This window comes from Acinonyx jubatus, chromosome A2, assembly GCF_027475565.1.
Source record: "Acinonyx jubatus isolate Ajub_Pintada_27869175 chromosome A2, VMU_Ajub_asm_v1.0, whole genome shotgun sequence".
In the NCBI taxonomy this organism is placed as follows: Eukaryota; Metazoa; Chordata; class Mammalia; order Carnivora; family Felidae; genus Acinonyx; species Acinonyx jubatus.
The window spans coordinates 18,239,527-18,253,791 of NC_069383.1; the positions used below are offsets into that span (position 1 = coordinate 18,239,527).

Genomic DNA, 14,265 nt, shown 5'->3' on the forward strand with positions numbered 1-14,265 from the left:
AGAAGGTTTAGTTCAGCTATGGAGGATCAGGGCCAACTTCACAGGGGAAGAAAAATGGAAGCTGGGCTTCAAAGGATGAGTGGAGTTTGCTAGGTGAAGGCCAGGGATTTGAGAGAGGGCACAGAGGATGGAGAGGACAGGGCAGGCCAAGCAGGGAGGTGGCAGGTGCAGGAGAGTGAGAAAGGCATGGAGGGGCTTACCAGGTAGTGGGGTGTGGTTGGGGTATTGTTGGAGGAGGAGCAGGAGGTAACCCGGGAAGGTAGGTTGTGGCCAGATTTCAAAAGGCCTTGACCCCCAAGTTGAGGACTGTAGGCTTTTCCTTGTAGTCAACATGTCTTACACATTTTTTTTTAACTGATTACATTTTTTTAATTTAAATTCAAGTTAGTTGCTGTAAAGGGTTGTCATGCCTTCAGGAGTAGAACCCAGTGTTTCAACTCTTACATATGACACCCAGTGCTCATGCCAACAAATGTCCTCCTTACTGCCTGTCACCCACTTCGCTCAGCCCCCAACCCAATACCCCTCCAGCAGCCCTCAGTTTGTTCTCTCTATTTAAGAGTCTTTTATGGTTTTGATTGTACTCGACAAACGAGCTGTGGGAGAAGAAAAACTAGAAATAAGGAAACCAGTTAAGAAGCTATTGAGAATAATCCAGACACAGAAGGACCAATACTATAAGATTCCAATTCTGTGAGGTACTAAAAATAGTCAAATCCATAGAGAAAGAAAAAATAGTGAGGAGAAGAGCAAATTAGGAGTTTCTATTTAATGGGTACAGAGTTTCAGGTTTAGGGACTACGGATGATGGAAAGGCTCTGAGATGGTTTGGACAATGAACGTACTTAATGCCACTGAACTGTTCACTCAAAAAGGGGTAAAACAGTAAATTTCATGTTACGTGCATTTTTACCACAACAAAAAGCAAAGCTATTGCTGTCGTCCCGGTGAGAAAGTGCACACAAGTCCGAATTGAGATAATGAAGATCAGAGAAAAAGAGTAACTCTTTTCCTCTTTTTTTCCTTTTCAATCAGAGTAACTTTAATGCAAGCACCATTTCTGAGAGATAACGGGCAGGACTTATGTCTGAAGGAAGAGGTCAAGTAAGAGAAGGGGGCAGACGTGACAGAGGTCTTTGATGGAGATAATTGCGTATATGTTTGTTCAGGAGGAAGAGAATGAGGACTTTGATTTTGGGGGGTGTACTGTGCAGTGAAAAAGTAGGTGTATGTACATGTACACACACACACACACACACACACACACACACAAGTGGAGCTCAAGTAAGAGGACAGGGGTAGGGATAACAATTTAGGGATTGTCAGCGTGCAGGTAGCATGGAACTGAAATCATTTAGGGAAGTGTCGGGGGTGGGGCAGCCATTAATGAAACCTTGGAGAACACCAGCTAGTAAAAGTGAGAGGAAATTGAGAAGAAAAGAGTGTCATGGTCAATTATGTCAAATGCTATGGGGGCCAGTTAGGATGAAGACAATGCAAATGGTAGAGTTGGAAATTAGGAGGTCAGAGGGAGCTTCTCCAGAGGGAAGGAAGTGATAATATCGTCGTGGGTGAAGAAGTGAATGGGAAGTGAGGAAATGGAGGTAGTTAGTGGGGACGAATTTTTTTTTTTGAATACGAGATTCTTCATCTCTTTTGCACTAGAAATTTTATTATTTATTATTATTTTATTTTATTTTAAAGAGAGAGAGAGGGCATGAGCCAGGGAGAGGGGCAGAGGGAGAGAGAGAGAGAGAGAGGGAGAGAGAGAGAATCTCAGCCTCCATGCTCAGCATGGAGCTGATGTGGGGCTTGATCCCATGACCCTGGGATCATGACCTGAGCTGAAATGGAGAATCAGACACTCAACCAACTGAGCCACCCAGGCACCCCCCAGAAGGTTTATTATTAATCTTCATTCTCTTTAAAAAAATTTTTTTATGTTTATTCATTTTTGAAAGAGAGAGACAGAGCACAAGCAGGGGAGGGGCGGAGAGGAAGGGGGACACAGAATCTGAAGCAGGCTCCAGGCTCTGAGCTGTCAGCACCAGAGCCCGACGCGGGGCTCAAACTCACGAACCGTGAGATATGACCTGAGCCAAAGTTGGACGCTCAACCAACTGAGCCACCCAGGCGCCCCATTAATCCTCATTCTTAATCTGTTTATGTGCTTACTCTTCAATTCAAGTCCAATCTCACCTGTTTGCCACTGGTTGACACTGTCTTCATTGAAACCTTCTAACTCTGTGACACCCTCAGCCTCTCTTCTCTGTCTTAAACTGAAGATAGAAAACACCAAAACCTCTTTTGTAATTACAAATGATACCGTGTAGATGGCTCCTATTTCGGTGGGAAACTGGGCCTTGTAGAGTCTCTAGAGAATCTTTGTGTCTTCAGAGAATCTCTTCAACAACATAATGATTCACTCCTCTGTGTAGATGAGGATGATTTTCTTGATTCCGAAACGTAAGGACTTAAACTTATGTATCCAGCACTCATGATGCACGTTGTTGACATGTGATAAGCTGGGTGTTAGAAAACCCGGATCCTACTTCTGTTTGTCTCTAGCCATCTGCGTGGTGCTGAATAAATCCTACTTCTGTTTGCCTCTAACCACCTGAGTGGTGCTGAATAAGTTAGGTCATTTTGCTCTTCTGGATCACAGGTTGCTCATCTATAAAATGAGGGGTTTAGATGAAGGGATTTTGAAAATTCTTCCCTGTTCTGATACATTCCCACTCAGTTACCTTTGTGACTATGGCACCTATTTGCCAGGTGATTGGCCAGGGCCAGGGGGGCTGTGTACAACTGGGGAAGATGGGAAAACTGCTGGCCTTTATTGGGACTTGGTTTTTATGACTCACTGTCACCAGGTATCACTTAGTCCCCTTCCCTGTCGGGCTCCAAGGCCTCATGCCTCACATGGTTTCTGGCTTCCTTGGCCCAATCTACTAAGCCCTTCTCCCAAGCTGGCTTCTTAGGGCCATGGACCTGGTTGATGGTTTTCTTTTAGGCCAAGAGCTGATCTGCAAACTCTGGGGCAGAGGAGGTGGGAAGAGGACATGGGGCCAAAAAGCTCTAATGAAGTGAGTTGAGATTCTCCCGGTGCCCCAGTATGGGCCGTGTTCCTTCCCGTGTGATCCGCACGCCCACACGTGAGGCCAGACTGGCTGAGGTGCTGGTGGATTCCTGGTACAAGCACCTAAAAATAGTGGATATGGGGCTGAACTTATCCATAAGTTAATGAAGAAACCTGCCAGTGATGACGAGGAAGCTGGCACGTTTCCCGTTCAGATCAACAGTTCCGGATGAGCCAGCACATGTTTGTTGGTGGGGCTGAGCTCAGTCTCCGGCTGCCAGTAAAGCTCCCTGGAGCAGGCTTCTTGTCAGACATTCAGAAAAATTCACTTGTCGCTGGTGCATGTGCTCTCAGATGAGATGACTCTTCCATGGAGGACCGTGGGGGATTTCCACGTAGGTGCCCGGCATCACGGCCGGTTTATGCCAGGCCTTCTGGTTTTGATTTAGCCAAAGTTGCCTGAGGTTTCCTTTCGCGTCTGGTCCTTGCTGGTGTATGCTGGTCGTTGTTAGGTTTTACATCGACAGAGGGAAGGGCGGCAGCCTTCTCGGTGTGCTGATAGTAGGAAAAAGGCAAAATGTGGGGCAAGGGGCTAGCAAAAATGTGGGGGCAAGAAACTGGTTCTGAATGCCGGAAACAACAACCCTCCAGTACTGCAGGGAACATATTTCTGGGGAGAAAACCCAGAGTGATTCCGTCACGGAGCGTCCCAAATGATTTCAGTAAAGTCACTCGATAGTCCCCGCTGTCCCCGAGTTGGAATACAGATCTGTTTCATCGTCTGTTGGTGAGGTCTGCAGTGGAGTGAAGAGACCTCCTTATGTCTATGCCAAGAAACTGTGAGGGAAGAAAGTGTGTCGTCAAGTGTAACATCAACCAACCTGCCATCCACTGGGACCATGACACGGTTTCACCCCGCAGAACCATCCTTTGAATTGTAACCGCTTCCATGGGGACACAGAGTGGGGGGTCCAATGGAGAGAGCAGGCCTTTAACCTGAGCTTCCATGGGGACACAGAGTGGGGGTCCAATGGAGAGAGCAGGCCTTTAACCTGAGCTTCCATGGGGACACAGAGTGGGGGGTCCAATGGAGAGAGCAGGCCTTTAACCTGAGCCCTTGGCCCCTCTATGCCTCCAGTTCTTACATTTCACAGCCTCCCTCCTTCAGGAAGCCCTCCCTGGCTGCAAGAGACCCAAGCATTTATAAATGCAACTCTCCCCCAGGACATCTATCTGGCTTTGTCTCCTCTGGGACTCATTTTTGTCAGATTCCAGTCACCTCTTTTATTCTCTAATGTGTTAAATGGCCTAACTGGGATCCCAGAGCGGTCACTGGTCTGGGAACACGTTTTAAGCTAATTATTGGAGGCTTAGTGACAGTTCTCGGAGCCAGGCTCGTCACCTTTCAGTGTTCAGAAGCAGGGGCTCTGTTGCATTAAAACCACTGACTTTTTGGGGCACCTACGTGGCTCAGTCAGTTAAGCAGCCCACTTCGGCTCAGGTCATGATCTCCCAGTTTGTGAGTTCGAGCCCCGCGTCGGGCTCTGTGCCGACAGCTCAGACCGTGGAGCCTGCTTCGGATTCTGTGTCTCCCCCTCTCTCTGCCCCTCCCCTGCTCACACTCTGTCTCTCTCTCTTTCTCTCAAAAACAAAAAATAAATAAATAATAAACACTTTTAAAAACCTGACTTTTTAAAAAAATTATTTTTTCAAGTTCAAGTAACTTAACATACAGTGTAGTAGTGTTGGTTTCAGGAATAGAACCCACTGATTCATCACTTACATATAACACAGTGTTGTATGTAACAGTGTTCAGCCCAACAAGTGCCCTCTTCAATATCCATCATCCATTTAGCCCTTTCCCACCTCCCCTTCAGCAACTCTCTATTTGTTCTCTGTGCTTAAGAGTCTCTTGTGGTTTGCCTCCCTCACTGTTTTTACAGTGTTTACTGGTGTATGCTGGTCGTTGTTAGGTTTTACATCGACATTAGGTTTTACATCGACATTTACATCGATTTATTTTTCCTCCCCTTCCCCTATGTTCATCTGTTGAGTTTCTCAAATCCCACACAGGAGTGACATCATAGGGTCTTTGTCTTTCTCTGACTTATTTCACTTAGTGTAATACACTCTAGTTCCATCCATGTTGTTGCAAATGGCAAGATTTGATTCTTTTTTTTTCAATGTTTATTTTTATTTTTGAAGGAGAGAGAGACAGAGCGAGAGCAGGGGAAGGGCAGAGAGGGGGGGGGGGAGACACAGAATCCGAAGCAGGCTCCAGGCTCTGAGCTGTCCACATAGAGCCCGATGTGGGGCTCAAACTCACAAACCGGGAGATCATGACCTGAGCTGAAGTCAGACGCTAACTGACTGAGCCATCAGGCACCCCAAGATATCATTCTTTTTGATTGCTGAGTAGTATTCTAGTGTGTGTGTGTGTGTGTGTGTGTACCACATCTTCTTTATCCATTCATCAGTCGATGGACATTTGGGCTCTTTCCATAATTTGGCTATTGTTTATAGCACTGCTATAAACATTGTGGAGCATGTGCCCCTTCAATCAGCATTTTTGTATCCTTTGGATAAATACCTAGTAGTGCCATTGCTGGGTTGTAGGGTAGTTCTAATTTTAATTTTTTTGAGGAACCTCCATTCCAGCTTGCATTCCCACCAACAGTGCTAAAGGGGTCCCCTTTCTCTGCATCCTCGCCAACATCTGTTGTTACCTGAGTTGTTAATTGTAGCCATTCTGAAAGGTGTGCGGGGGTACACCATTGTGGTTTTGATTTGTATTTCGCTGGTGATGAGTGATAATGAGCATCTTCTCATGTGTCTGTTAGCCATCTGGATGTCCTCTTTGGAAAAGTGTTTATTCACGTCTTCTGCCTATTTCTTCGCTGGATTATTTGTTTCGGGGGTGTTGACTTTGATAAGTTCTTTATAGATTTTGGATACTAGCCCTTTATCCGATATGCCATTTGCAAATATCTTCTGTCAGTTGCCTTTTAGTTTTGTTGATTGTTTCCTTCACGGTGCAAAAGCTTTTTATCTTGATGAGGTCCCAAAAGTTCAGGTTTGCTTTTATTTCCCTTGCCTCTGAAGACGTGTCTAGGAAGAAGTTGCTGTGGCCAAGGTCAAAGAAGTTGCTGCCTGTTTTCTCCTGTAAGGTTTTGATGGTTTCCTGTCTCATATTTAGGTCTTTCATCCATTTTGATTTTATTTTTGTGGATGGTGTTAAGTAAGTGGTCCAGTTTCTTTCTTCTGCATGTAAAACAACTGACTTTGGGCCAGGGGACAATGGGGCCAGGACTTCAGGGGGGGAGGGATAATTCGTGAAGGACAGTGGTTGTGCCCTTTGAGACAGGAGTGCAGATGAGACCCAAGCTACAGCTCAGTCAGGAGGCTTTTATGACAGAGGGCTGTCCCGCCTGTGTCCTGCCCTAGCCCCATACTTCCGCCTGTGACTCGATCATTTCAGACTAAGACAATTACTTCTAATTCCCAAGCCTCCTAACCCTACGTTTCCACTTATACAGTGTATGATTCGAATGTAAACTGTTGGTGGGGCGGGGGGGGGGGGGGGCTGGGTGGCTCAGTCACTTAAGTGTCTGACTCTTGATTTGGGTTCAGGTCATGATCTCACTGGTACATGAGATAGAGACCTGTGTCAGACTCTGCTCTGACAGCTCTGAGCCTGCTTGGGATTCTCTCTCTCCCTCTCTCTCTCTGCCCCTCCTGCATGTGCCCTCTCTCTCTCTCTATCTCTCTTTCAAAAGTAACCAAACATTTATAAATAAATACATAAATAAATAAAACTAAAATTTAACATGACCACAAGCAAACACCTAAAGCTGAACCTACTATTATGCCTTTTGATGTCTACCTGGTCTGCTCCAGGATTTCATGTTTGTTCTTCTGCCCCCACCACGATTCTCCAGACAGACACCCACAGCACCCACAGGAGACCCTCTGGTCAGCGAGGCTGTCCCAGCAGTAAAGCACTTTTACCAAGACTGTCTTAGAAGACATGTGCTTGGCCTGATGGCCCGAGGCTCTCAGAACCCATCTTCGGAGTTGTGAGCATACCCCCCAATTCTTTAAAGTGTGGGTCCAGTGAGTGGAGTTGTAGGACATCAGACACAAGGCAAATAAAGATCCAGCCCCTTTCACTTTCATGCTTCTGCGAAGAAAAGAAGAAAACAAAACCAATACCGTATCAGGAGGAGGGCGTGGAAACTTATGCAGGTGTGTGCAAGTTTCCCGCAGAGAAACTTCTGGGAGATACTGGATCTCCTGAACCTGTGAGTTCAGCATGGGGAGATTCTGTTCAGGTAACTTCTAGTTACCCTAACCAGCGCGCCTCCCTCCTACTCCCTTCTCCTGTTTGTAGTTTTCAGAGCTGTTTACACAATCTCTTGATATCTCTCCTGTCTATAAGCCCAAGTTACTAAGCCTGATCCATGCTGCTGCTTTGATATTGGCGACTGTGTTCCCCAGCCCTCTGTATACCTTGATCCAACCCAGAGCAGATCTAAGGGAGGATGGGAGACATCAGTGAGGACTGACCCTTGTGACTGTCCCGTTGGATGCACAGACCAAAAGCCAAGTGATGACGAAACAGGTGACTGAAGCCACATTACCCAACTAAGCTCCAAGCTATTTTACACCCACTCTCCTCTGAGATCTCTGGCACTCTCTCCCTCCTTCCTCAGCTCTGATGTTGGTTGACTGTTTGTTTGTTTGTTTGTTTGTTTGTTTGTTTTAAATCATGCTGCAAAGCCTACTCAGAAAGAATGGCAAGGGAAGGTTTTATTTAACACTCTCACTTCTTCTCCCAGAAGTCTTCCTTTGCCCTTTTCCATGGACCCCTTTTATGGAAGAAGAGACTCAGGTTATTACAACAAGGATGATGACAGAGGTAAGACCACAAGGGAGCTGCTTTGACGGGCAGTGTGCTCCTGAGAAATTCTCCATCTAGCGTTGTATTAACTGTGTCTTTTGCATTCTTTGTGCTCTGGCATTTGGGGCTCACTAACCAAGGAAAGACTGCCCCTCCCAGGGCTAGCTAGTTCTTTGAGAATGCAAACAACTCCCTGGTGAGTGTGCCTTTCATATGCAAACCAACCAATCCAGAGCCTAAACCCTCAACCACCACCTTCACGGTCTTCATCCGGCCAAACCACTATCCCCCCTTCCCTATTCTCCTAGGGTGGGATAACAGACAACTAGAGACAGCACCTCAGCCCCAGAGATCTCCAGTCAATGCTACACTTGTTCAGCTACTCATTCTCCCTCACGCATTTCTCCCTGCAAAAAAAACCCTACTGTACAGGCTTTTGCCCAAGCTTTCCCCTCCCTCCTGCTGCCTCCTGACACTTCCTTGTGTCACCCTGCACAGTGTGCCATTCCCCCCTCTTGAGACCTGTGAGTAAAAGACTATCTTTTCAATGGCAATCATCTCCTGATCTATTGGCCCCACCATATCTGAATGAAAACAAAATCCCAGGTACCTTCTAAAACCGGCACAGAGGCCAAAGACCTTGGTTAAGCTCTGCCCCTCTCTGAGGGGCTGTGTCAACTCTCTGAAATGGAGATGAGGTCTCTTAAGCTTTAGAAAAAGCCAGCTGTGTGCCTCCCCTTGTGGCAATGACAGGAGCATCTCTTGCCTTGAGGGTCCGCCCAGCAAGTGGTCAGCTCCCTCTTGTCAATCCTGGGCCGAGGCAGAGGAGACCAGAACCTGGTCTTTCAGATAATCCTTGTTGTTTTGTAGCCTGGACCTCGGGCAGCAAAAGGGGAGGCATTGAAATGTATCTCTTTCTGGATGAAGACCTGGCCCAAGTTCAGAGTCACGAGTTAAAGACTGAGACATACTGAATAGGCGTGGATAATTTGATTAAATCCAACTGCTGTTTATGGAGGACCTACTGTGTGTGCCGGACTCCGTGTGATGGGGAGTTTTGAGCAGCGGGGCTCCAAGGAGCCAAGTCATGAAGGACAGCATAGGCCATGCTGAGGATTCGTTTTACTGTATCCTCAGGGCACAGGTGAGTCATAAAGCGGTGTAAAAAGGACAATGACACGACTAGATTTATGTTTTAACAGTTTATCCAGGTTGCTGTGCATAAAATCATAGGGACGCTGACGGTAGAATTGAAAGAGAAACGAAGAAGTTGGCTTAGATGAAGTTAATGTATTTGCTACCGTTAGAGAGCGTTGGACACACGAGAGACATATTTAGGAGGTGAATATGGCAGAACTCGGGAAGAATTGCATATGGTGGACCAAGCTCTGGTTTGGGTGTTTGGTGGACATTGGTGTCATTCACTGCGATGAGGAACGTGGACCAAGCAGTTCCCCTCCTTCTCTGGGCCTTTGTTTTTTCCTATGGTTCTTCCCAGCTTTCATAATCTAGAGTTCTTCTTCCCAGGAAGAAAATTTCTCTGCAATGAGATGGAGGCAAAAAAGGGGGGAAGGGATGTTTACCCTAATGGGCCCTGAAGTCAGCCTTTGAACATTTTGCCAGGCTGGGATTCAGCAGAGGACAGAGGACATGGAGGTCTTGGCCAGAAACTACCCATGATGGCCACCTTGTGTGCTCCTCAGGAGAAGCATCTTAAGATGCTGCCCAAGCTCCACTGCTACTCGGCCTCCTTGGAAGTGATCGAAGGGAAGATGAATACTGTGTGCAAACAGTATTTAGGTCAAACTCCTATTACAAGGAATTGAGCAAAGAGAAGGCCAGAGTCTGAAACCACTGTTCTCTTCTTATAAAGCCAATCACACGAGAATTCCACACATGCCAAATTGTCTTAATCTATTTGGGCTGTTATAGGCCGGGGGGCTTTAACAACAAATGTTTATTTTTCCAGGTTCTGGGAGCTGAAAAACCCAAGATCAAGGCACTGGCAGATTCAGTGTCTGGTGAGAGTCGACTTCCTGGTTTGTAGACGGCCATCTTCTCTCTGTGTCCTCACATGGCTGAAGGGTCAAGAGCGATTCCTGCGGTTTTATAAGGGCACCATGTATAAGGACTCTGCGCTTAGGGCCTAATCACCTCCCAAAGTCCCCTTCTCCAAATACCATGCCATCGGGCATTAGGATTTAACATGAATTTGGGGGAGACCAGTCTATAGCACAGATCTTAGAAGTCTGGTCCTGGGCTCCCACAGCTCCCAGCTGCAACTGGTTCATGAAGAGGACCTGGTGCTCACGGTAGAGTGGGGAGGACGTGCAGGAGCTGGGAGGGTTCTCAGAGCTGGGCCCACACCTGCTCCACCTCAGTGACGCCCTGGATAGCAGAGGAGCTTCGAAGGAGCCCAGGGCCGGACGCACCTGTGTGAGTGGGATGGTGCAGTGATGGGCCAACCGTGGGCACCCTCCTTGATGACTGAGCCCTGATTTGGACATCTAACGGAGGTGGTGTGTGGGAAGAACAGACACTGACTCTGCTTTGTCCGTGGCCCAACAACCATAGCTGCTACCCCTGGAGACATTTTCTGGTGATGCAGAGGCTCAGCCCTCCTTCCTCCTTAAGATGTTCATAGCAAGTATGAATTTCCATCCAAAAATGCAGGTGGGCAAAAAGCAAAAATGATCATTTTTATTGCGAACCCCCATTCCGCTGGACTGGTGGACATTCAGCCTTCCAGTTCGGCTCTCCCCCTTTTCTGGAGTTTGTGGCTAAATTTGGGAGTACTTGGGTGGTGCAAAGGCTTAGGGAAGGCCCCAGCTGGCCCTGAGACACCTGTGCTCCCAGGCGTCCCCTGAGGTGTCTGCTGTACATCTATCCCACGTTCGTCAATTCATGTGTGTCCCACTGAGAAGACCTTGTCTCTCGGACCCATGGGCCGGCTTGACCACGTCCGAATCGCTGCTTCAGTGTCCTGGTGGTGCCACCTGTGACCCTGCTACTTGGACCTGTCAGACGAATGGTCCTTCTCTGAGGTCTCGCTGGGACACAGCCACCTCTTGAAGACAGCCCCCCCCCCCCACCAATGCTCTTGCTTTTCCATTTCTCCTCACCGGTGACTTCCTCAGCTACCTGCACGGTGAAATCCCTCCCTCCGTAAATGGTGATTTTTAAAAAAAAATTTTTTTTGCCAGGGAAACTTAGCACTATTATTATTTCTAAAACATTATTCTTCCACAGTATCTTCCTAATAAGTTCCTGTGTCCCCACAAAGAAGGGAGACACCGGGCTCTACCCCCACCCAAACTGTGCCTAGCTCTGTGGGTGAATCATTCCCCGGGGTCATCAGAGAGAGCTAGCCAAGATTGGACAGTGGGCAAAGATCTCTCCTCCCTCCTCCTGGTGCTGTACTCTTCCTTGATTGGAGCACCGAGTCCTCCCCAGCTAGGAGCCCAGCAGAACTTTTCTTGAATTTGGATTAGCTTCTGAGTGTCTCCCTCAAATGGGGACGCTCTCCCTGTAGACTCTGCCTTAAAAGCAGCAGTAAATGCACACTGCCTCCTGCCCTCGACCTCCAGCCACATCTGCTTCTTCCTCAGTTATCGACCCATCCCTGGGCCTCAGCTGCCTGATGTGGCAGGGGTGTGGGGTCAGCTGGGTCTAGAATCTTGTGGGACCCTCATGGCTCCTGCCTCTGCTCCCCTGGTCTCCCGAGACCTTTCCAAGCACACCTCACTTTCACACTGTCAGCTGAAAGTTCTGGATTTATGGGTCAAGACTCCCATGAAATGTCAACAAATCCTAGAAGACAGCCCAAGAGGACACTTACAGGTCCTAAACTCTAGAGAGTGGTCTTAGCACTATGCCTTGTTCACTGTAGCTTTGCTGCGGGTTCAGAATCTTCCCCTGAATTCCGTTTCTGCATTAAGCTTCCCTGACTGTGGACACTCGGGACCCTCAGTCTTACCTGCCTCAGGTAGAGAGGCTCCTGCCTGATGTCTCGTGACATCTGCTAAGTGCCAGCCAGGGCTGCTGGTTCTTATAAAAACCCTTCTGCCCTAGAGGCAGACCCCTGGCAGGTGCTTTTGGAACTGCTCATTTCCTCTCTGAGAAGAGGATCAGTTCTTTTTTTTTTTTTTTTTTAAGTTTATTTATTTATTTTGAGAGAGCAGGAGAAGGGGGAGAGGGGGGGGCAGGGGAGAGAGAATCCCAAGCAGGCTCCATGCTGTCAGCACAGAGCCCGGTGCAGGACTCCAGCTCACGAACTGCGAGATCATGACCCGAGCTGAAACCAAGAGTCGGATGCTTAACCGACTGAGCCACCCAGGCACCCCAAAGGATCAGTTCTTTGAGAAATTTCAAGGCTGGCATAGGAGGCTTGAAATCCACCCTGCATGCCCCTCTTTTTCGAGTATCCTCTTGTGATTTAGAGATTAATCTGGACTCTAAGGTCCATACCATCTGCTTTCTTTGTCCTGCCGATAGCCCTGGATCTGCCCAAGCCATTTACTATTCTGTGGGCTGTCCCCCATGCAGCCTGGAGAGACACCCTGAACCCACCCCTCCAGGAGGCTGCAGGTCCTCAGGATGCTGCCCAGCTCCCCACAGTCTCGGCATGACTCTCCCTCTTGGAACTGATCAGTCCCTTCTGCCTGAGGAGTCTTGGCAAACTGGGTGAGTCCCCATACTGGAGGGTAAGCCTCTCAGTCTGAAAAACCAGGGCTGCAGGAAATTAACACTATTCTAAAACTCGATCCGTTCAGCGTTCCTGCCTGCTTCCTTAGAAATGTATCTTCTAGGGGCACCTGGGTGGCTCAGTAGGCTGAGCGTCTGACCTTAGCTCAGGTCATGATGTCACAGTTCGTGAGTTCGAGCCCCACCTCGGGCTCTCTGCTGTCAGTCAGCACAGATCCTGGCTCAGATCCTCTGTCCCGTTCTCTCTCTGCCCCTCCCCTGCTTGATCTCTCTGTCTCTCCCAAAAATAAATAAATACTAAAAAATAAAAAAGAAACGTGTCCTCTGGAATAGGTGGAGGGTGGGGAGAGGAAAACAATGGCACAGAAAACGCACATCAGTCATGCAAAAACAGTGTCTGCTAAACTGAACTCCTGCTTTTTGGGGAAGGGGAGGTGGGCAGTAGATAATCACCTTCCAGGTTTGTGCTTAGTACAGGAGATAGAGGCGGAAAGCTCTATCTAGAGTGGCTGGGGAAGCGTACGAAGCGGGCACACTCTCCTGTCATACTTACCACGTGGCTGGTTCACTCACTGCAATAGAATTTGCGTGGGAATTTGCGTGGGAACTCGCATGGGAAAACTCGCTGGGCTCCTCCACACAGGATGCTCCCTGTCATGGTAACTGTGGGGAGTAGCCACCTCCTTCCTGTGTCTTCCTCCTGCCTTTCTTCCCTCTCCTTCGGAAAGACTGTCCTTGCCCCGTTCTGTGTACCTGTTGTAGGACCCTATTCAACCCCAATCCCGGTGGGCTGCCTGCAGGGGTGGGCACAGGCTGGGCCGATCAGATCTTGTCCCCGTGGAATTTGACTTGTGAGTGATGGTTCCAGGAACAGAAGGTGGGTGGAGCTGAGTCACCTGATAGTACTACCTTGAAAGAGAAAGTCCCAGGATTCCTGTCCCTGAATTCACTATTGCCGTCTTTCCTAGTGCCTACTTGTTCGACTCTTCATTCACTGAGCTACCTACTAGGGTTTTTCAAATAAATGCCCATTTCTGGCTTCAGTTGGTCAGAGTCAGTTTCTGTTGCTTGCGACTAAGCATGCTAACTCCTAGCTTCTGGTTTACATCAATCAGGCATCCTGTGATTTCCCCAATCTTCGAATGGCCAGAGATCTTCGAATGGCCAGACAGTAACAGGGTGACTCGTGGGTTGCCAAGAAGGACTCTGGAATACTGTCCTCTGATGACTGGCGGTCAGGCCCAGGTGAAAGGTCAGACGGGGCACTCCAACAGACAGCTTCGAGGTGATGGAGTCTGTAAGTCTAGGACCTCTCATGGCAGAGGTGTCTCCGCCTGAAAATCCACCTGACATCCTCTGGTCCCTCTAGTCCAGCCTTCTCTCCCAGCCTCAGTGGCCCAGCATGGGGAAGAAGAGTGCACTAGAAGGAAGAGCTGAAATTTCAAAGACACCAAAGCTGGTTGCAGGACCCGCTCCTGCTGAGAGGGGATTGTTTAGAGCAGCAGTTAAACTTGGGCGATCCATTGTCAAATTCTGGAAACTACCTGATCATCTTAGAGTAGTGGTTTTCTTTTCCTTTTCC

At 48.2% G+C, this 14,265-nt stretch overlaps 1 long non-coding RNA gene across 1 annotated transcript; it reads left to right on the forward strand.

Annotated features, from left to right (window-relative positions):
* The first annotated feature begins 6,117 nt into the window (after positions 1-6,117).
* On the forward strand, positions 6,118-12,151 carry LOC128314710 (uncharacterized). Its single transcript, XR_008296620.1, has 3 exons — positions 6,118-7,997; positions 8,850-9,123; positions 9,949-12,151. It is a non-coding gene; the product is annotated as an uncharacterized LOC128314710 (long non-coding RNA).
* Positions 12,152-14,265: the final 2,114 nt, after the last annotated feature.